This window comes from Lissotriton helveticus, chromosome 3_2 (genome assembly GCF_964261635.1).
Source record: "Lissotriton helveticus chromosome 3_2, aLisHel1.1, whole genome shotgun sequence".
Lineage (NCBI taxonomy): Eukaryota > Metazoa > Chordata > Amphibia > Caudata > Salamandridae > Lissotriton > Lissotriton helveticus.
Genome location: NC_136062.1, coordinates 193,072,227 through 193,096,795, shown reverse-complemented (window position 1 = coordinate 193,096,795; position 24,569 = coordinate 193,072,227).

Genomic DNA, 24,569 nt, shown 5'->3' with positions numbered 1-24,569 from the left:
GACATGAAAAAGGCATTCCCGGTGCACACTGTGTTGTTTTGATCAGCCAGACTGCTGGTGGGGTAGGGGTTGAAAAGACACACAGGTCTGGGCCCTGGGGACTTGAGAGTGAGGGGACTAAACATAATTAATACTACAAGGCAATCAGGGACTTTGTTACTGGAAGAGGCATCGCATCAGGCTCTGAGGCTCAGGACTGTAGGTACGTAGGGTTGCTTCTTTCTCTTCATATGAACAATTCTAAAGTCTAATATCATCATCATGACCATCATGTACTTGGCCGAAAAATTATGACAAAATATAATCTATAGTAAAAGGACGGAATTTGCACACTTTCACACTTGTGTGAAGCAAAGCAGGACTTTGCCAGAGCCTGCGCGCTTCGTCAATTAAGAACTTAAAGACCGTTACTCAGATGCATCAATCCAGCAGAAATGTAAATAATTTATATGAGTGGATGGGTTAACTAACTTCAAGGCAGGCACTCTTGCTGCTGACAGTGCGCTACAGTCAGTCACGAGCCACTGCCTACCACTAGGCTATCACCAGGTCAGCCTTCTCTCTCCCCTGGGAGAGCGCTCCGGGGTGCGCTCTGGTGTGAAATGACACAGCACCAGCGGGCGGGCCCAGAGACTTGTGAGGAAGGGGACTTGACATAATTAGGGTACAGTAGTACTTTACTGCTAGACTAGTACAACCAGGCTAAACAGAGACTGCTGAGCAGCCCTTCCCATGCGCTGATGTCCTACCATAGTTCCCTATTATTTTATTCAGTAATTGAGATCTGACACTATACAATTTTTACAGCAAGAGCCGAAAGTGCTTTAACTTTGGTGGCAGTACAGTTATCAAGGCCTTTTTTCATGCACCCAAGCACCCACCCTCCACCACTTTGCTTGGTGGCCCTCTCGCAGCTTTATCACTCGCAACAAATTATTTTATTAATGTCGATTTACGATTGTCCTTGCAGGAAGCCCTGCGCGCGCTGTGCCGGCGGTGCTCCCTGAGATGGAAAATTACTTAACCAAGTGAAAGTGTATTTGAGGGAATGAATTAAAAGAAATGGCTCCCAGGCAAGGAAGGTTTGCAGGCTGTGTATTAATAAACAGAACAGTGGCAATAACTTAAAGGTACAATTTCCCCCAAACAGACTCACCGACATTACAGGCATGCACCTATAGGAATATAAATCACCTGTAGGGTCTAGAACATGCCACACAGACCTGAAACCCTGCACGCACACACGGTTCTTCACTGTTAACTGACGACGGTCCTGCAGCATTTTGTCACCTGGGGAATGTTCTCGAGCCGGGCTCCTTGTGACTGCAGGTCTGGAAAATGCTGGATTTGGACAACTCTTCACCAGACCCCAGGACACCAATAAGTAACTGTTGCTGGGTCTCGTGGAAGAGGCAGAGGCCACACCCCACCATGTCATTCTCTAAGACGGACTGCCTTGCCCCTGTCATTGGAATTAATGGGGTGTTTTTTACTCCTCCCTCGGCTATCCAAATAACGACCAAATCAAAAGCTATTCTGGCAGTGATACACTGATCCTACTCCCCTGTGTGTCCTCTCTGCTCTGCTTTCTGGCTCAAGAACGAAGAAATCTATGGCCAGCCAAAAGCATGTGCAGCAGAGCCAAGGGCCATCCTCCCCCAACCCCTCAAAAGAAAACCGGATTTGCACATGTTTCTCCACCGAGCAGCCAGCAAACTTAATTGCTAGCTGTTCAGTGTTCAATCTCACATTCTTTTTAAACCCCCAGGGTCGTAGGGCGATGTCTATCTCGCCCGTGTACACCAGCCGCCCCTGTGCTATACCTTATTTACTAAATAAAGTAGAGCGGGTTTAGCGTCAGAAAACTTTCCCCTTTTGAAGTAGGCACAGTGAATTTCTCCTTCCTTTTCCAACTTTGCACATGTGCTGCACTTTACAGCACACATACAAAGAGGAAAAAGAGTTAAAATCAGTCAATGCATTGGATTTTTGACTGGAAGGGTATCCTTCCAGTACAAAACCTATGCTAGACTCACAGAGACACCCTTGCACTATGGCGCAAAGGGGTCTCTGTGGCATTCAGCAGGTGATTTCAGAGCCGGCGCTAGGGAAAGGGAAGGAGAGTGCCACATTTCTGTAAATATGGCATTCTCCGCCTATCCCCTTTTCACTGCACTGTGCGAATAAGTGATAAATCTGGGTCATAGTTTCACTCCTGCAGAGGAATTTCGCAGGGAAGTAGGACCTCTGCCCCAACGACTACCAGAGGGCAGGACCCTCTCTGCCCAAACAGCTACCAGAGGGCAGGACGCTCTCTACCATATGTGGCCTGCCAGGGCCTTTAGACTTCAGTTCACTATTGAAAGTGGCAGGATATTTCTCTTAGTTACTATTACGCCTGTCTGGAGAATAGAGAAAGGTATTTATGGTAGTGGATGAACTGTACAAATGTGAACTTAATTTATGAAGAAAGGATGGTCTCATGTTATTTCTTTCTTCATTCCAATAATGCTCTCAGGTAAGGATGACTGTACACGAGAAATGTGATACCAAGATAGTTGATATGTGAATCACTAATATCTAGTTATGAGCTTAAATGCATGAATTAAACTAAATATGTGCAAATTGGGCACTGTCAAAACATGCAGTGAGAACTAAACACTCATTGTGAACATTTACATTTTTTAACACAAATTTTATTTTCAAATATGTTCCCTCCAAATAGCAGCGCTTAAGTGTCACCTCTTTGGTTGTGTACAGAGCTCTGTTACTACGACGGGGTCATGCCATTGGTCATGAGATGGGGTCGTGCCATCGGTCGTGAGACGGGGTTGTGACATCGGTTGTGAACACAAATCCTGTTTACTTCAGGGTTCATAAGGAACCCAATAGAAATGGCATATAGCCCTATAACAAAATCTTGCAAAAGACCCAGGTCCATACAGAGTGAATATTACTTGTCTCCTTTGCAAATAAAAGGTTAATGTCCTCAAAAGATGTAACCTTGTAGCAGCACTATAAAACCCAACATTCTGACTTCACAGAAAACTTCCCAATGTCCGCAAAACCGCGTTCTGTGAAAGTGGCATCACTGACGTAAGTCTTTCTATCCCAACAAAAGCTCTTTCTGGTCCAGATGAAAGGATATGAGGCTGTAATTGAGGCATCTGTGACAGGAGGAGCGAGGGGTCAGCAGGAAGGCACCCCGGAGACACGGGAGAGACGCGCTCTAGCGGTACGCAGCGTCGTGACCCGGAAGCAGATGTGTTGTCGCGGAGGAAACTGACAAAAACACAAACGGTGAGGATGCAACAGAGAGGAGGAGTCGGGTGGAAGACGAACGCGAGAGAGGATCGAGAGCATGGAGGTGTGCAACCCAGATTCCAAGGACGGCACAATGAACGAAGCGGCCTTGGCACGAGGAGAGCCGAGAACAAAAGGAGGAGACAGGAACAAGGGCTGTGATGAAAAGAACCAGAGGGAAGGCATATTGGACGTGGCTGCCGTGACTTTGGTGGGGAGACACAGTCCAAGCCAAGTACTGTCTAACAGTGAGCTGTTAAGACGTTTTGGTCTTGTCTTATCTGTTTTGGGGTCTGTTCTTGAGGGAACTCTGTTGGGAGGAGCCCCAGAGGGGGAATCGGGTCAAATCCCAGGGTGCTCCACCCTTGGGGAGACTATGAAAGAATATGAAACCACAGACTTGGTATATACGTCAGGGCACGAGCGGTGACTAGTAGAGGGATTGTCGTTGAGTAGGATAGAGTGCTAATTGTCTCATACCCGTTTATGTTTCCCGAGGGCATCGAGGAGACGAAGGATGTGAGAACAGAATCGGAATATGAGGAGAAGAGTGAAGTAAACTCTGTATGAGATTTGAGGAATAAAAGGACAAAAAGCTAAGAAGGAGAAGAAGAATGAATAAAGACACATTCTAATCAAAAAAATATTGGCTTTGTCTTTTTCTTGTCCTTTCACAGTGGTGTCAGAAGTGGGGTTACTTCCTCCCTGACAGGACTCAACCAATAACCATGACCGACATGATCAAGCAGTTAGCCGAGGGCTAGAGACACCTACAATTAGTTGATGAGGGACAAGAAACCGCATCTCAAAATGACGGTGAGTCTCTCCAAGAAGCACTTCAGGCCCAGGATGGAGTAATAACCAACAATCAGGTGGTACAAGGTACCGCCATTCAAAGGCTGACGGATACTATCGCGAACACCGGAGTTCATTCTAATGTCCCAAGTTCTGTAATGCAAAAGTTCCAACCGGGAGAAGATCCAGACTTTACTAACTTTGAGCGGGTAGACACTACTACTTACTGGCCTCCTGAAAGGTGGGGGCAGTATATCGCCCCTTTGTTGACCGGGGAGCTACAGGTGGCATATCAGGCAGCGAACCAAGCTGGGTTAACTCTATATCCTGAGATCAAAAGGACTATCCTGGGAAGACTTGGATATGATGATGAGTATTACCGTACAAAATTTTGTAGAGAGAAATGGAATACTCATGACAATCCACAGGCCCTTTTCTACCGGATACGAGATGTAGGCAACTGCTGGCTACAACCATCTACAACCAGCCTGGAGGAAATGTTAGATAAGATATTCCTAGAACAATACCTGGATGCCCTCCCTAGTCCCACAAGAGCCTGGGTGAGTCAACACCCAAACGTCAGCGTCACTGCGGCCATCAAATTAGCCTATGCATTTCAAAGGGAAACTGACCCCCATCCTTCTCAACCCCAACCCCCTGAAACAAGACCTTCAATTCCTAGGATGCCTACTAAGGTGGCCCTTAAATGGAGATTCTCTTCCCCTTCAGGGAACCCCGGAGGTCCCACAGATAACAGATCGACCCCAAGATACAACCTTTGAGAGACAGGAACGGGTCCCCAATGTTTTCAATGTGGGGAGTGGGGACACATTGCTAGAAACTGCCCCCAGAAGGTGATGATGGTAGTGCCCATGGATATAGGTTATCTACAAGGGAAGGTGTTGTGGGCAGGCCAGGGGAAAGCGAAGTACCACCAATGGATGGCGGTCAACCAAACACTCACGAAAGTCCTATTGGACTCCGGTTGAAACCATTCAGTAATAAACACAGATAAGGTGTGTCCAGGACAATGGATGACGGGGAAAGATGTATGGATCACTTGTGTACATGGGGACAGTAAACCTTACCCCCTAGCTGAGATACAGTTGGGCTGGGATGGTCACCATGATAACCTACTGGTGGCAGGAATCCCAGACATGGAGGAAGAGATGATCTTGGATACATATTATGTAGGTTTCCCTCAGATACTAACAAAGTTCGTTAAAGAGAAACAAGAAGCCTTATGGTGGAAGGAGGTCTTTTTTCTCAGGAGGAATTAACAGGCGGTAGGTACAAAACCTGATTATCCAATCGAGAAAGACGGCTACATAACCAAAAATATGTCCTTTCTGGTGGTTTTAATTACCCTTCTACTTCTTCTTCCTCTCCCACTGAAGAGGCATTGGTACTGACCCGCAGCTTTAGAGCAGCGCAGAAAGAAGACCCCAACTTGAAACGTGCTTGAGCTCCAGCTATTGAGGATAAAGATGGGCAGGTAGACCCTATTTCTATGTCTCCAGGGGTTTATTGTATCGGAGAGTAAGACACCGAGATAAACTGGTCTCACAGTTATTGGTGCCACTTTCCTTTAGGGAGCAGGTACTACACTTGGCCCACGGGCAGACAGGAGGAGGCCATTACGTGAGAGATAAGATGGAGGAATATCTATTAAGGAGACATTATTGGGAGATATTATTGTCCGGGTGTTTTTTCCTACATCAGACAATTCTGTGCAGCATGAGATAGATGCCAGAGAGTGAATCTGCCCCAGATACCAAAAGCTGCATTACAGCCCTTACCTATTATCGACATACCATTTTCTGGTGTAGGTATGGATCTGGTGGGTCCCCTGGTTGCATCAACAAGAGGATATCAGTATATCTTAGTACTAGTGGATTACGCCACAAGATATGCTGTCCCGATTAATGCCCCAGGTATGTAAAATATTGGGAATAAAACAAATTCAGACTTCGGTTCATCACCCACAAACCGATGGGTTGGTAGAACGCTATAATCGCACCATTAAAACCATGTTAAAGAAAGTGGTCACAGAAACTGGTAAGGATTGGGACAGACAACTATCATTGGTGCTCTTTGCATTACGCACACATATCCAATCCTCTACCGGATATTGCCCTTTTGAACTAGTCTTCAGTAGGAAGCCCTGTACCCTCTTGGATATGGCGGCTAAGCGATGGGATGATCAGGAAGATGAAGGATTGGACCTCCTTGATTACACCTCCAAACTGAGACAGAAAGTTGAGACTCTATGGGAAGAGACTCGACAAAACTTGGAAAAAGCACAGTTGAGACAAAAAAAATGTATGATGTCATTACCCGGTTGAGGGTACTAGCAGTTGAGGACTCGGTTCTGGTTCTCCTCTCTTCCTCGGACAATAAACTATTAGCAAGGTGGCAGGGACCCTATACAGTCAAAGTCAAAATCACGTCTGTGACATATAGAATGGTCACACCACAGACAGGGGGACAAACACAAATCTACCTTATCAAGAAATGTGTTGAAAAAGAGAACCCAACACTATATGTAACAGACTCCAGCCCACTAGACATTACATAACCCTGACAGAATACTGATCGAACGGAGGGGAAGGTACCCATGGGCTCCAACCTTTCTGACATAAAACAACTATCTCTCCATAAGGTAGTGAGCAGGTATAGTGATTTGTTCACTTCTCAGCCAGGGAAAACACACCTAATACGACATGATATTTGGACTGACAAAGTGAAACCCATCCGTCTCGGTCCATACCGGATACCCGAGGCAAGGAGACAGGTTGTGAGACAGGAGTTAGTGGACATGTTGAAGAGGGGCATTATCGAGCCATCATGCAGCCCCTGGTCATTTCCAGTGGTATTGGTCCCCAAGGCAAATGGATCCATATGCTTTTGCAATGATTTCCGTCCATTAAACGAAGTCTCCCACTTTGATACTTATCCAATTCCCAGGATTGATGAGATGATAGAAAACCTAGGGTCTGCCTGTTATATGACCACTTTGGACCTCACAAAAGGTTACTGGCAGATACTTCTTACACCCACTGCAAAGAGAAAGCAGCATTTTCAATCCCCACAGGTCTGTACCAGTTCCGCGTGTTACCATTTGGTCTACACAGTGCCCCTGCCAGCTTTCAACGCCTGATGGATCTGGTACTCCGGGATCCGCGCATACCTTGATGACATAGTTGTCTTTAGTCGAACCTGGAAACTACACTTACAACACTTAGAAGCAGTATTAATCACCCTTAGACAGGCTGGTCTCACAGTAAATCCTGAGAAAAGTCTATTGGCCACCAACTGTATCCGCTTCTTGGGGTATCACATCCAGGAAGGCAAGCTCCGTAGCCAGATTGACAAGGTGAAGGCAATTAAAGACTTATCCCCTTCCACAACCAAGAAGGAGGTCAGAACATTTCTAGGTCTAATTGGCCATTATAGGCATTTCATTACCCATTTTTCTGAAAAGGTTGCTCCTTTGACTGACCTTTTGTGCAAGAATTACTCGACCCGATTACAAGAGTGGCTCCCTTCCCATCTGCAGAGCTATGACCACCTGAAGAGGGTATTATGTGGCGAGCCTATATTGGCTTGTCTGGATTTTTCAAAACAGTTTGTTGTGGTCTAGGGGCCATTCTCTCCCAGCCTGGTGACTCAGGATTGTTACACCCCACTGTTTATCTTAGTAGGAAGTTGTTGCCTAAGGAAAACTGCTACCCCATAATAGAGAAGGAATGCTTGGCGATCGAATGGGCCATGGAGGCCTGCAGGTACTATCTGTTGGGTTGCACCTTTGTGTTATACACGGATCATGTCCCCTTGGAGTGGATGGCCTGGCAGATGGAGACTACTGCTCGCATATTGCATTGTTTTTGGCCTTACAGCCCTTCTCCTTCCAGGTTTGTCATATCCCGGGTCGTTTGCAAGGTCACACAGACTTTCTGTTCCATTGGCCGGTCTCATCATGGCCCGAACGCCCATGCCTGGTTGGGAGGTGCTGTGAAAGGAGGAGCGAGGGATTAGCAGGAAGGCACCCCGCAGGCACAGGTGAAATGATCTCTAGCAGTGCGCAGCATCACGACCAGGGGCGACTGGTGTATACGGGTGAGATGGGCGTCGCCCTACCACCCTGGTGGATTAAAAAAAAAGTGAGATTGAACACCGAGCAGCTAGCAATAAAGTTTGCTGGCTACTCAGTGGAGAATCATATCCAAATCCGTTTTTCTTTTGAGAGGTTGGTAGAGGATGACCCTTGGCTCTGCTGCGCATGCTTTTGGCTGGGCGAAGATTTCTTCGACCTTGAGCCAGACAGCAGAGCAGTGATGACACACAGGTGGGAGGATCAGTGTATCACTGTCAGAATAGCTTTTGATTTGGTTGTTATTTGGATAGCCCAGGGAGGAGTCAAAACCTCCCCATTAATTCCAGCGGCAGGGGGCAGGGCAGTCCGTCTTAGAGAATGACATAGTGGGTGTTGCAGTGGCCCCTGCCTCTTCCACGAGCAACAGTTGCTTATTGGTGTCCTGGGATCTAGGGAGGAGTTGTCCAAATCCAGCATTTTCCAGTCCTGCAGACAAGAGGAGCCCGGCTCGAGAACGATCCACAGGTGACAAAATGCTGCAGGACCGTCATCAGTTAACAGCGAAGAACAGTGTGTGCGTCCAGTGTTTTCAGGTCTATTTGGCATGTTCCAGACCATTCAGGTGCTTTATATCCCTTTAGGTGCATGCCTGTAATGTCAGTGAGTCTGTTTGGGGGGAAATTGTACCTTTACGTATTTGCCACTGTTCTGTTTATTAATACACAGCCTGCAAACCTTCCTTGCCTGGGAACAATTTCTTTTAATTTATTCCCTCAAATAAACGTTCACTTTGTTAAGTAATTTTCCATCTCAGGGAGCACCGCCGGCACATTGCGTGCAGAGCTGTAGTGTAGTTCCTATATTCCCAATAGGCTCTGCGCATTGGAATAATATATTCAGCAGTGTAGACGTAGGACGGAGGTCGACTAGGTCTCTACTGACTATATTAGACTTAAGTTTTGCCAGCTAGCTCAGAGGTCCCTAGAAACTTTCTCGAATAAACGAGGAGGAGTTTAACCTCCCTGGATTGACAAGAAGGGGTTAGCTTCTGACAACCATATAACATGACAACTTTGCTCCCTCAGAATACGAGTGTATCTCTAGAGTCGTGTGAAAACAATAGACAGCTATTTCACTCAGTTAAGTGTGCATACTTAGTTTCACCAGAGTGCAGAGAAAAGAGAGACAGGCGTTTTCAATAAAAGGTTGTTATTTATTGAGCAGTTTTCTTTCTCATGCAAGAGAAATGAATTGCCACGATTGCAATACTCATAGTAAAGTAAAGTGCGTACAGTAAAAGGAGGATTAAGAAATAATACTGTAAAAGCATTGATATGGTTTCTTAGCCATAAGATACTTTAAAATAGATAAAATCTATACATACTTATATACATTGACTAACGTACTCAACTGGTGCTTCTAAATACGCCTACCCCGGTGTACCTGACCTATGCCTAATACGTGGGAAGCAGTAAGTAAGTAGCAGTTTAAGTTAAGTTGGTTTTGCCAAGAATCTGAGTCAAGAATTCTCTCTAAGGTTTTAGTCAGCTCCGTACCTGGGTTAATAGAAAGCAGGAGGTCTTGTATCTCTCTCTCAGGACGCGATATCCCAGTAACCCGCAAAGGTATCTGGAAACACCAAAGCTGGATTTCTCGACAGGAGAAAAGACAGCGTCTCTCTCAGTGCGTCAAAGAGGAGGGGCAGCGTCCGCGGGCTCTCGCGTCAGCTGGGCTCTCGGGCAAGTAGATAGCTGCTCTGCTCCAAAACCACCACCGTGTGTTTGCTTAAGGCAGCGTTGGTATATTTATACCTGAAAGGTGCCGGGTTTGACGTAAGGTTGGACATAAGACGTCAATAAAGATGTCACTAAGAACTGGCAGTGCTTTACTGGAGTTCTAGGACGAAATCAAAACAAAAGCAAGGGGGATTTCCCAGGTTGCTGGAGGTTTTTTTTTTTTAGAGAACTCGTTGTGCTTTCTAGGAGTCTGAGGAAGTAGCCTTGCTTAATGTGACAGCATGTGCTACGACTGAATATGGATATGATTACTATGCCGTTATAGGGATTTATTGATTATAACGGAACTAGGGCATAAAATAGAAATATCGATTTAGGCTCCTGGATAAAAACAGAATACCCACTCCACGATCTAATGTCCATCATTACTAAAACTAAGCAATAGTAAACATTTTAAAGGTGTATGTGTATTCCAACCCACCCCAAAATACATTTTTTGCATTTGAAATGGTGTATGCGAAATACATGAAAATGATATTGGTACTGTACGCTTTTCAAGCAGTGTAATCATTCAGTTAAAATGAAGCATATATATGATTAGCTGAACGATTTGCGAAATTTACACATGAAATGGTTCTTAATACAGAAAAGAAGGTCGAGACCATTCCATCACATATAAATACAGTCGCTGTAAATGTGCTAGAGGCTGAGGTAATATATTGTCTCTAGAGTTCCTAAAAATAGAAGCTCTGTTCTCTAAGAATAGTTCTACTTTAAGCAGAGTACAAGTGCCAGGAAAAAGAGTAAATATTTTGGAATCGAAGAAAAAAATAATTTTGCTTTCAGTGGGAGAAAATAGTTCCAAATATTTTCAGTAGCTTTTGTTTATCAAAGCTGAAGGCCAAATTCAGAGTTCATGGAACGCTGTGTGCTCGTTTGCTTAAAAGTTATTATTTTTGTTCAGGGGAGAACATCATTTCAGACAGACTCGCAAAAAAGTTGTCTACGGCTTCAGGTGAAAGTTCAATCAAGTTCAAAAATGCCGCAACTGAGCAGTCTCGAGCATGATTGCTATCGTCGATGTCAGGATCAGCAATGCTCACAGAAGGTCGTACCTGGGTGATGTTGCTCTCCTCTCGTACCTCACTACCACCTAATCGTAGTGGCGAAGTCTCAACGAATGCCGTCATCAGGATGGGTAACCACTGGGGACAACACGATGCATGAGCCATTACAGGACTTAGCAAAGTATCTGTATCCAATGGTACTGCTGATGGTAGTGTAAGACAGACGTCCAACACGCATTCTTCTCCGCATAGCATACCTACTCTGCTATCGCGCGCATTGCTGTGCATTTTTAATCTGTTATAATTCGTTTACCTGGGCATACTGTTTTGAAATCGCGCTGCCTCTGATCGCGCAGATCGCGCTGTTGTATCTTTTGCCTACTTATTAGGCGCTTGCCATTAACTGCAATTTGGGGTATAGTCAGGCTTACCTGCACTATAATCGTCATCCATCCGCATTTGGCGGGACTTAGTTAGTGGGGTCCCTGTTTGTGGCGCTCCGACCGCCATCTTGGGTGGGTGTTTGAGGCTTGGGCCATTTTGCGGGTGCCATATTTGGTCGGGTCCAGAGGCTCTACTAGCCGGAACCCCGCGTATTGGAGAGCTTATTTAAGCTGCTCTTCCGGTACGCTCAGCAGACCTACTCTGCTATCGCGCGCATTGCTGTGCATTTTTAATCTGTTATAATTCGTTTACCTGGGCATACTGTTTTTAAATCGCGCTGCCTCTGATCGCGCAGATCGCGCTGTTGTATCTTTTGCCTACTTATTAGGCGCTTGCCATTAACTGCAATTTGGGGTATAGTCAGGCTTACCTGCACTATAATCGTCATCCATCCGCATTTGGCGGGACTTAGTTAGTGGGGTCCCTGTTTGTGGCGCTCCGACCGCCATCTTGGGTGGGTGTTTGAGGCTTGGGCCATTTTGCGGGCGCCATATTTGGTCGGGTCCAGAGGCTCTACTAGCCGGAACCCCGCGTATTGGAGAGCTTATTTAAGCTGCTCTTCCGGTACGCTCGGCAGACCTACTCTGCTATCGCGCGCATTGCTGTGCATTTTTAATCTGTTATAATTCGTTTACCTGGGCATACTGTTTTTAAATCACGCTGCCTCTGATCGCGCAGATCACGCTGTTGTATCTTTTGCCTACTTATTAGGCGCTTGCCATTAACTGCAATTTGGGGTATAGTCAGGCTTACCTGCACTATAATCGTCATCATCCGCATTTGGCGGGACTTAGTGGGCTCCCTGTTTGTGGCGCTCCGACCGCCATCTTGGGTGGGTGTTTGAGGCTTGGGCCATTTTGCGGGCGCCATATTTGGTCGGGTCCAGAGGCTCTACTAGCCGGAACCCCGCGTGACGTAATACAATAAATAGGAATGAGCTAGCAGGCGCGCAGCGTGTGCGTGCAGCGGGCACACCGTAGGCGCGCCGGAGGTGTGCCAGAGATAAGCCCGTTTGCGCCCGTTCGCGTCCCGATTGCTCCCGGTGCGTCCACAATGGCCTCTCCTCAGTCGGTATACCCCCGGGAGGAATTGTGTGCCTCAACCAGCCACATTGGTTTAGGTAAGCAATGTCTGGTGCCTCTAGCTCCTCATGGGACCCTCTCCTGTGGTTTGCTGAACGTTCGCTCTCTCGTTAAGCATTACGCTGAGATTGCCCTTGTAATAGAATCCTCAAATTTGGATATACTATTTATAACTGAGACTTGGACCAAAGTGGATAGCGGGGTGGAGCTTGGCAGGGCCTGTCTGCCGGGTTACCTCATAAGACACACTCCTCGAGCTTCTGGTAGAGGTGGCGGAGTGGGATACATCTTTAGAGACTCCCTCTCCCTCTCGCAGCTCGCGGTAAAAGAGGTGTTGGAGTTTGAGCTCATGGGTTTCTCTATAACGGCCCAGGGTGGTACTCTGGTGGCAGGTCTCCTCTGCTATAGACCGCCTTCTCTGACTACTTCGGCCTTTCAGTTATTGGTCGATTTGATCTATGACCTTTCAAACTCCCATGCTAGATTTATAGTGTTGGGCGACTTCAATCTTTGGCCCTCTGGACCTCAAGATTTGGCCTATAGAGAACTCTGCCAAGCGTGCAGCAATGGACAACTTGTGCAACTTGTGCTGTCACCCACTCACGCTAAGGGACACACTTTGGATTTAGTATTTGCTGACAAGGAGCTGGTTGCAATTAAAGAGGTCGCGGATCAATGCTGGACTGATCACGCACTGATTCTCATGTCTATCTCTCTGCCTGGAGGTCCGTTAAATATAAATGGCCCGGGCAGGACCAAGTTTAGCAGGCAATGGTCTCGTTTAGTGAGGGAATCGAGCCTACCTACATTACTGTCTAGAGCCTTTACTGTGGAGGACAGTGTAGACAAGAGCTATGCCGCCCTCTACCAGCAGATCTTGACATCACTGGATGAACTTGCCCCCTTACGGAGGGTGAGGGACAAACCTATGAGAGCCAATGCTTGGTTTACCAGTGACCTTAGCCAGCAGAAACTTCGCTGTAAACAGGCGGAGCGTGCCTGGAGGAGAGGATATAGGGAGTCGGATAGGACAGCGTATAAAGAGGCCCTGCAGGAATACAAAGCCCAGCTAAGGAAGGCCAAAGCGAAGTTTCTGGAAGACACCTTGGCTAAGGCTTCCAATAAGTCGCAGACCCTTTTTAAGCTAGTTAATAATCTAGCCAACCCGGCCTGTGCAGTACCAGCTATTCCGGCCTCTCAGGAACTGTGCAATTCCCTGGCCTCTGCGTTTGAGGAGAAAATCAGGACAATTCTGAATGGACTCTTGGTCTCTGGTCACTCCGAGGCGACATTGCCTTGCTCCTCAGAATCCCCTTATTATCTGGGTTCGGAGCAGGACGACGATAGGGAAGAGCTTCCTCAGCTGTCCTGTTTTCCTATCCCCGCCTTGGAGGAATTTTGCGTTCTGGCCAACAATGTCTCCTCAGGTTCACCACTTGATCCAATGCCACATAAGATCTGGAAGTCATTCCAAGCCGAGCTGTTTCCCCCGCTTTATACCATCTGCTGTCAGTCGTTGACTACAGCGTCAGTCCCAGACAGTTGGAAGCTGGCAATAGTAACACCTTTGCTAAAAAAGGCTTCTCTGGACCCTCTATGTCCGGCCAATTATAGGCCCATTTCGTTTTTACCATTCCCGATAAAAATCATAGAGAAGTTGGTCACAAGAGCTTTATCCAACTTCCTTGAAACCAACTCTTGTCTGGATGTAGCCCAATTTGGCTTTAGGCCGGCCCACGGTACTGAGACCGCTTTGGTCATCGTGTTGGATGATCTACGAACGCGTGTCGACAGGGGTAAGTCAGCATTTTTAGTGCTGCTCGACTTGTCGGCCGCGTTCGACACGGTGGACCATACAGTTCTACTGGGCCGCCTTCGGAGTGCGGGAGTAACTGGCCTGGCTTTAAGCTGGTTAACATCCTATCTCTGCAATAGACAGCAAGCTGTGGCGTTACCACCGTTTCGATCAGCCACACGACAGGTGAATCAGGGTGTACCCCAGGGGTCAGCGATCAGTCCGATCCTTTTTAATTTATATCTTCGACCCCTAGTAAGTCTGATAAAATCATTCGGCATATCAGTCATCAATTATGCCGATGACACCCAACTGATTTTTTCATTTGAGGGTAATGAGACAGTGTCGAGGGACACCTTCCACCGATGCATGTCGGCAACAGCAGAATGGCTGCGAGTTAACTCGCTTCAATTCAACGGGTCAAAAACTGAGGTTCTCCACTGCTCCTTGGATCGACTCCCTCGCCCGTTGCCAGATGACTTTTGGCCAGCATCTACTTTGGGCACGGTGACTGCCGCAGAATCGGCTCGCAATTTGGGGGTCTTGTTTGAGCCTAGCCTGCAGCTCGATGCCTCTGTTAACAGGACTGCGGCGACTTGTATGGGCTTGCTTCGAGCCCTACGAAAAATCTTGCAGTTACTTCCCTTAGGAGCCAGAGCAGAAGTGGTGCGTAGTTCCATTCTCAGTAGGTTAGACTACTGCAACGCACTGCTTCTGGGAGCTCCTAATATCCTGATTTTAAAGCTGCAGAGGATTCAAAACATGGCAGCCAAATTGGCTTTATCTCGCCCACGTTCTGCATCCTCATCTGCAGCACTATCTGATCTCCACTGGCTACCTGTCCAGCAGCGGATTGCTTTTAAGGCCTTATGCCTTGTTTTTGGGGCTTTGCACGGACTGGGACCAATGCTGCTCCAAAACCTCTTCTCCTCGTATCAAGCTGCCAGACCCTTGAGATCATCCTCAGCGTTCCTGGTGACGGTTCCCAGGATCAACAGAGTGAGGATGGGCGGTCGAGCCTTCAGCTTCACGGCCGCCACATTATGGAACACCTTACCTCTGGCGCTGAGGAGTAGGCACGATCTGACCTCTTTCAAGAGGGATCTCAAGACCCACCTCTTTCCAAGAGCAATGTAGTGTATTTCATCCGATGGAATAATATGGTCTCAGTGCCAGGATACCCTTTGGGTGACAGTTGCGCTTAACAAATACTCATACATACATACATAGCATACATCGAAGCACAGGTAAGATGCAATTCTGCCAGATGGGTCTGAATGAAAGAAACCGGGTCATATTCAGATCTCTTAGCCGGGCTAATCCAAGGACTTTAGTTATGCGGTCCCGATAGCGTATAGCCAGGATAGTTTCTTCCATTGTTGCTGGAGTCTTGTCTGCAATTTGGTTTGCCATATCGGAGCAGAAGTATCAAAAATAAAATGCCTGCTACGAGTCCCAACAGAAGTGGTAGGCCGCCAAAGACAGAATGGACAAAATTAGGAAAAATGCCCAGAACTGTTTCGAAGGGTGTTAACAGTCCCGAAAAAATTGTCTTAAATACATGTGGGATACCATTGGTATCTGATATATTTAGGATTTGGCTTAGCATTTCTGCGAAATGCACGGGGCAATTTGTTGATAAAAGGGTATGTATCTCTGCCGTTGTCCTTGCAACTTGCAGATCATAAGTTTCTTTTGATGACGTCAAGGGCACCGTTGTCTGTAAAAGGACAGACTTTATTCTGCTTAAAGTATCAATTCGAATAGAAGAGATATTCAAAGAAGGCCAAATTTTTGCCTCCATGTCTGGAGTGCTGTTTGGATACAATACTTGCATACAGCAAGTGACCATGAAACTCACGCTTACGAGATAGGCTTTTCCTGGCACCATGCCACAACAGCTGTGGTCCACTATTAGAATATAACTCCTGTTAGAAAGCCGTCTAAAGAATGGCTCTATTCGTGTTGCAGGTGTGCCATGCTGGTGACATGAAAGGTTATTTGAAGTCCCCTCACAGGCCCCATGCAGGTCAATACCTTGACACAGAAGTATACCGCTTAGTGATTGTTTACAATTTTTTCCACTAAGAAATACATTCTGTTTCTTTTCACTGTAACATGTGTGTGTATAAGGTAATTTCCATGATGACTTAATGTACCCTTTACCCAACCTTTCATACTGGCCCGCTGGTATATACTCTTGACAGTATTTAAATTGGAAAGTTGTTATCGAAATTGTGATTACTCCATGTATTATCCATTAAATGACAGGTCTTTCTGACATTGTCAATGGTAATCTCTCAAGTTTTTCAATGCTCAGAATCGTATAGTCTGCTCCTTTTTGTGCCAAACTGATTTGTGTATCAGTAAGGTTAAAGATAGAGAATAATGACGTTGTGTTGATTAAACGCCAGGGCACGTAGCCTGAACGCAGATTTTGCAACGTCCAGCCAAGCTGTACAATAGAACGTAATTGGGACTGACCGTGTTGTAACATAAGTAAGTCTTGTTCTATGATATCAATAGCAGAGTATACAATACTGTCCAGTGAATATATTCTGGAGGACAGAGTCATTAACCCATTGTCCACAACAGAAAATGATTTTTCCAAATTAATACGATCAATTTCTCGTATTTTTACTGCTGTTTTAATTTGCATCACTTTCCAAGCTTCGTTGTAAGTAGAGTATATATCGGCCGCTATGAAACGTTTTTGACGCTGTTTGCGTGGTCCCATTATGAAATCACGCAAGTCAGCACCGTCTTTAAGTAAAGTCAAGTGTTGCTTAATTTCAGCCAGTGTGGATATCTGTAGCCAATCGAGGCAGAGTTTCCCTACACTGTATGTTGTAACTATCCCTGGATGTTGTCTCTGGGAGTATCTTGGGTCTGGCCTGGTCATTTTTAACCCCTGCGTTTTGTTCAGGAATCTATCTTGACAGTTATTTGTGTCTGTGGGCCAGATCAACCATTTTTTCCAATCAGGATGTGTTCTGTTTTGGTTAACAATATGGGATACGTCTATTTCAACATCTGTAGTGCTATTACTGTCAGGTGTTGGCTTTGGAATAGACGGTTTGTTTAAGTCTTTAATTTTGGCTAGGCCAAGACAGGTTGTCTGTTGAATGGTGTCATTCAAGAATATAATTTGTTCTGGGATCATGCAGGCTCTAAATAATGCTTCTAGCCATTGGACCTGCCAATCTTTGGTACCCCAGCTGGTTTTTGTTTCAATGTTGTTTTTCCAGAAATCAAAACCAAATGTATTCATTTTTTCATAAAATGTTTCTGAGTAGATCAATTTAGTATTTGTCAGCATTGTTTTCATTCCTGTCTTATTTAACAATTTGAAATAAAACGTTTCTGCATCACTTGTGTTAAATCCTGAGAAGTACGGGAATTTCCCGAAAAATGTTTTTGAACTACCTTTCGGTGGAGTTGCACAATGTTCCCATTGATTATAATTAAAAACATTTCTAGGTTGAGCAGATTTGTGCAAATAGTGATGTGCATAGTGGTTGTAGCAATACATTTCTTCATAATTTGATGAACCCTGTAAATAAATATGTTCTGTAAATTTTGCTGACATTACTAAATCTGACATCATATCATTAATACTTTCAAAGTCCCAATCATCAGAGAATGTACTCGGTTTTACAAAGTCACTTAATGAAATCTTTAACTGATGTGGATATTTCAAGAACTCAACCGGGCCATAGATTTCGTAATCCGTTTTGTCCCAAGCTACCCCACCGAGTATTGGATTGGATGTGACATTCACTGATGATAGTTCTCTTTTCTCAATGTGAGATGACTTGTGTGGCTTTTAGGACCAAGTTGATGTTCTGAATTGCTGTGTCCATTGTACTCTATTTTCCCTCAATAAATCTTCCTAAACAAAGAACCATGATGAGCCAAAGCAGGAGGAAAAGTACACCTAACACAATCCAAAATTCACTCCATGGAGAAATCAGATGGGTTTCTTTGAGTTGATGAAAGAGTTCTGTTACTTTGTCTTTAAAAGTTTTTGTTGTTGGCTGTTCTTCAGGCTCGCTTGGATCCTCAGAAAAGTCATCGAAATTGATGAAGTAGCCGGATGCAGTTCTATCAATTGTTGGAATTGCTTCCGAATTTTTATTTGCTTTTGCATCTTTTGTTTCATTAGCATAGTCCGAGGCTACATCGTTGTAGACAGGTGTTTCTTGATGAACTGTTGCAATTTGGGTTTCAAGAGGCCCAAGTTCCATGGCATTGTTGCATAGTCCTTTTTTATTCACTGCAGGTTTATCAAATGTGATTAGTCTCTCAGTTTGAACCTCTTGTATTGTAGCAAGTTTTGGTGTTCTGCTACATCTTGGGAGTCCACTGGGCCTACTACTTATTATTGGCCACATGATTGTGGTTTTACCAGGTCGATGGATACAACTCGGTTCTCCTTTTTACCAGCAAGCGGCGTTAGTACAACTGATCTTGTTCCGCTGACAGCTAAGACAGGTACTGCTTTTCTGTAAGAAGGCCCAAATTCCTTCTTCACCGCGATCTACTCTCTGACCAGATCCCCAATCTTTGGAATCCAGACAGGCCTTGCTGGTACAGGTGGTTTATCTTCAGTGGCTGTTGGCTGCTGTTTTAACTTTACGTTGTTCAGGTCTTTTCTTGTTTCATTTAAGTCCTGTAAAATAGCCAAACGATCTTTGATATCAAAGCATTTTTCTTCTACCACTGAAGTCTGACTATCGAGGTCCTGAATATGCATTCTAGTCCCGAACAATAGTTCGTACGGACTGAAATCTTTCAGAGAATTTCTTGGCAGATTATTAAGACTACATTGGACACTTGTTAAATGTTGGACCCACCCATCACCCGAACCTAATACCCTCGCCGTTATAGATTGCTTTATGTCTCGGTTTTTCTTTCCACAATCCCATTTCCCTCAGGATGGAAGGGACAAGAGTACCGCAATGCAATGCCCATGCTGGTCATGGCCTCCTTATAAGCTCGAGAGCTAAAAGCAGGTCCCTGGTCAGAATGTAGCATGCCAATTGCGTATGTGCCGATATAGACTCGCAAATCTTTTATAACAGTTCTGGCGTCAGCCGAGCGCTGGGGCCACATCCAAATGAATCTCGTGCAGGAATCCACTGCGACCATGATATATTTATAGTTGCCATCCCTTTGTAAGGGACCACAGTGGTCCAGGTAAACACACGCTAATGGTTTATCTGAGATTAGAAGGGGCGTCTGTGCTGGTCGTTTCACTGTTGATACTTTCATTCTTTGGCATATCTCGCATTCTAGAACATAGTTCCTAGTCTGTTTTCTCATACGTGGCCACCAATATCTCTGTTTTAATAACGATATTGTGGCAGAAACGCCAGCATGTGCAGAAGCCAGCCCTTCGTGTGCCGCTGTAATTAGTCCTAACCAGTGTTCCATGTTTGGAATTGCCCTATCCCCCACTCCAGGGATTCGAGCAAATGGAACATTATTCGCATCAGTTATGTATGAGTACTTCACTGGAAAGTCTTTCGGGAGTGATTTTATATCATCTTTTACCGTAGCACTGACAGCTTGCATTATATCGCTGCCTATTTTTGTTTTTGACCGGGTGATAGCAGCTACGGAAGCCGTTTGCACAGCTGCCTTCGCGGCCTCATCAGCCAATGAATTCCCCGCAACGTGAACGCCATCACGTTGGTGACTCAGTGTTTGTATCACGTGAGTCTTTTGTAATTCTTTCTGTAAAATAACTACTTGTTCCCAAAGCGTTTTATGCTTGATTGTACCACCTTTTGCATCTTTGAAACCGTTTTGAACCCAGTTCTGCAAGTATTCATTATAAGACTGAACGCAGTAATATGAATCACACACTATTAGTGTGGGGAATTCGCGATCGGTATTTTCAAGCGCCATCTTAAATGCTAGTAGTTCAGCTCGCTGAGCTGTACAATCTCCTAGAGATTGGGTTTTAGTGACCAATGGTCTAAATTTTCCTTCGTGCCAACGACCTTTAACAATCGCACACGCAGCACTGTAAGCTTGTTTACCCCCAACTGCGGGTTGTGCTGATCCGTCTGTATATATTATACAGCCGTAGTGTTCTAGAGGCAGGATTTCGGTTGGCAGAGGACATTCATATTCGTATTGTAGAAATTCTTGTGTATTCAAATTAGGATCAAATTCGTATGCTACGTCTGTTGCAGCAAGAGAATTAACCCATTGTATCCATCTCGGATGTAGTGCTTTAGCATTTGGAATGCTTGCTTTTGTTACCGCTTCTAGGGCTGGTATTGGTGTAACGATTTTTATTTGTTTACCTTGTGCTATGGCTCTCTCTTTTGCTACAGCAGTCTGAACCGCAGTTAGATTCATTTCAGTTGAACTGAATTTCATTTCAGCTTTTGTGTACAAATGTGATTTGTAAGCTATTGGTACCGTTTCTCCCTCATTAGAGGTTAGGTACGTGAATCCGCATCTTCCTGGGATGACTCGGATTACAAGGTTGCGTGTGTTATCGCGAGTTTGCAATTTTGTTTTAGCTATCATGTCTGTTTGCAATGATCTCAAAATTTCTGTGTGTTTTTGAGTCCAATTGATTGATTTAACATCAGGTTTTATTAGTTCATAGAGAGGTTTAACCATCTCTGCATAATTTAGAATGTACGTTCTTCCGAAATTCAGGAAACCTAGTATTGATTGTAAGTTCTTCAGCGTTTTTGGTGCTTGGAGTACTGCGCATTTCTCTAAGATATTGTCCGCTAGGCTTTTGCCTTCACTTAATAATTCATAACCTAAAAATAGGACAGTTAGATGGGCAATTCGTGACTTTTTAAAGTTGAATTTGTAACCTTCTGCTGCGAACCCAAGTATTATGGTGTTAACTCTTTTCAAGTGAGTATCCAAGTCATCATCTGTCAGATAGATGTCATCGACATATGATAATGCCTCATCATCATATACTTGTAGTAACTCTGTTACTCTTGCTGAGAATAATCCTGGGCTATTCTTGAATCCCAATGGGAGTTGACAGAAATTTTTCTGCGACCCATTATTGAGAAAGCGGTCAAATACCTGCTTTCAGGTGCAATGTTTTGACAAAAGAATCCATTAGAGATGTCTAATGTTGTTTTGTATTTTTTGCGCACGATGTTATTCATTAGTGCCGCACTATGTGAGTTTTGTACTGCAAATGTCTTGCAACATGAGTTAAGGTGTCTGTAGTCCAAAACTAGACAATATGAATCGTCTGGCTTGGAGACAGGAAACAAAGGATTGTTCATTTGTGAGGTGCATGTTTCAATCACCCCCTGGTATTCAAGTTGATCTAAGATCTCCCTGACTTGTTTTTTAGTTTCTTACTTACTTGGGTACTGCCTTTGTGCAGTTGGTTGACATTTTAACTGGATTTTGTGAGGAGGAGAGTCCTCATCCCATCCTACATGATTTTTATATAATGCAGGAGTTTCGGCTACTGCCCATTTTCTTGCATATGTATATTTTCTATGCATTGGAATATGATTTGAGAAGGCAGGCATAATCATTTCTTCGCCATGAGGGCACTCCCTGACAAACTCTGGTGGCCAGTCTTTCTCAGCTAAAAGGATGTCATAGCCTTTTGAAAGATTATCCCAAAAGAGACCCCTTACTTTCCTAGTCTTATCTCCCTCTATACACAGTGTTATTTCGTATAATTTATGAGGTTTGCTAATTCTGGTATCTGCAGTTTCCACCTGAATGTATTCATTCGTGTCCACTGTCTCCAGATGATTCATCAGGATCTTGCGAGCTATTGTCACTTCTGCTGCGCTGTCTAGCATTGTCTGGGCCCACTCTCCGTTTTTCAGTTGTGTCCTCAGTATCCTCGGCATTTTTAATTATTTTAATACTGGCTACCTTCTTTCTTGGAAATTGTAATTTTTTACTTTGTTGAGCAGGTTCTTTGTCTTTGGACTTGACGTCTTCTTCCCTGTGTTCTGACCGTCCTCTTCTTTCCGATTTCTGCGAGGAAGTCTGAAAAGATCGAGAGGGACGTGTATCGATATCTTGATATCTATCGGGTTTTTTCAGATTATCCCTATTTCTAAGGTTGTATCTTTTCTCAGAGGGCTCCCTCTGGGGAGACTTGTGTCCTTGGTCCGGAGATCTTTCTCTCCGCCGAGGAGACCTTCCTCTGGACTGGAATCTTTTTTCTTTGGGAGTGGATTGTTTATTTCCATCCGAGCTCTTTTTTGGAGTGTTTAGATTATTTTTAATAAATATCTTTTCAGGATTTTCAGTTAGTTGGGGTTTTACTGGTTTACCACCCAAACTATCTCTTCCTAGTTCTTCATAGGATTTTTCTATGATTCTGGCAAGTTCAATTGGTTGGTCTGCTATATCTGTCTCTCTCAATTTCTGGCGGATCGCCACAGATGCTGCTTCTCCTTTTACGTTGGCTAATAATATAGCCGAGACCTGCTTGAAGTTTTTCAGTAATTTCATACCCAGAGTTAAAGTAGGTTCTGGACCGTATTCATTTTGAATCTGTCTTAGCACATCTGGTATAACCGCCATGGATGGAACACCATGTGTTTTTGTGTAAATGGAAGCAAAGACTGTGCCCCAAGTGTCACAGTCCTCCACATGTGGTGCGATCCCCATTGGAAGGCAGATAGTCAGAATTCTGTGTTTCTCAGTAGGTGTAGTATCCTGAAATACTGCCTCTATTTGAGTAATTTTTTGTGCTAACCAGAATGGAATTTGTTCCCGTTTTGCGGGTACTTTACCAAGACATGATTGTATGTTCTGTGGTGTTATTTTGTTTGTGTTCCCCTGATGAGGGGTCAGCTGTGGAATGTTAATAGCTGGTTGGACTGTTGAAGTCTGCATTACATATTGGACTAATTGTCTATGTATTTTAATCAGTTGTTTTAGCTGTGCTAAAAGTTCTGGTACTGACATTTTTTCGATGTCTGGATGTGGTGTGTAGCTGGCTAGAACCGGCCACGTTGCTCCTGGTCTACCTAGTGGACCGAGCCTGGTGATGTGATTATTATGTTTTAGGGCGCCTTTAAACCAGAGCAGGTGCTCTTGGTATTTTAATGGGATTTCAATCTCCTCGAAAGGAGTGTATTCATCCGGAGGTTCCTCTATTTTGTAATAGTGCAAGTTGTGTGTGACAGCGTTTGCTGCTGGAAAGTTTATCCATGAATAGAATACCTCTGTCTGCCGATACTCATGGGCCTCTATCACGAATATGACTATACCACCTCGTGATGTCAGTCCGTTTTCTATAAGTTTAATAGTTATAGTTCTTCTTATGTTGACCGGAATGAGTATAGCATTCGGGTCATTCTGTTGGAGAGTTGTGTCTTCCAACAACAGTTAAGACGCTGTAGCATCTCTTTCTTCGTCTCCGTCAGGCATTTTACTGACAATAGGTTTTTTGGTTGCAGATCAGGTTTCAAGGAAACAAAGATTAGGTGCACAATATTTTGGAACACTGTATCCTTCAACGTTGACTAAACCAAAAACTTTAAACAGGAATCTCTTCCTACTAAGTTCCGCCGGATTTTAACCTTTTACCCACTCCAGACGTCTTTTGGAGTATTTACGGTAAAAGGTGTCTGTGTGAAAAAGCACGACTGAGTTACTCTAACGTCTTGTGTTAGATTTATCGCCTTACCAAACGTTGGGCGCCATGTAGTGTAGTTCCTATATTCCCAATAGGCTCTGCGCATTGGAATAATATATTCAGCAGTGTAGACTTAGGACTGAGGTCGACTAGGTCTCTACTGACTATATTAGACTTAAGTTTTGCCAGCTAGCTCAGAGGTCACTAGAAACTTTCTCGAATAAACGAGGAGGAGTTTAACTTCCCTGGATAGACAAGAAAGGATTAGCTTCTGACAACGATATAACATGACAACTTTGCTCCCTCAGAATAAGAGTGTATCTCTAGAGTCGTGTGAAAAAAATAGACAGCTATTTTACTCAGTCAAGTGTGCATACTTAGTTTCACCAGAGTGCAGAGAAAAGAGAGACAGGCGTTTTCAATAAAAGGTTGTTATTTATTGAGCAGTCTTCTTTCTCATGCAAGAGAAATGAATTGCCACGATTGCAATACTCATAGTAAAGTAAAGTGCGTACAGTAAAAGGAGGATTAAGAAATAATACTGTAAAAGCATTGATATGGTTTCTTAGCCATAAGATACTTTAAAATAGATAAAATCTATACATACTTATATACATTGACTAACGTACTCAACTGGT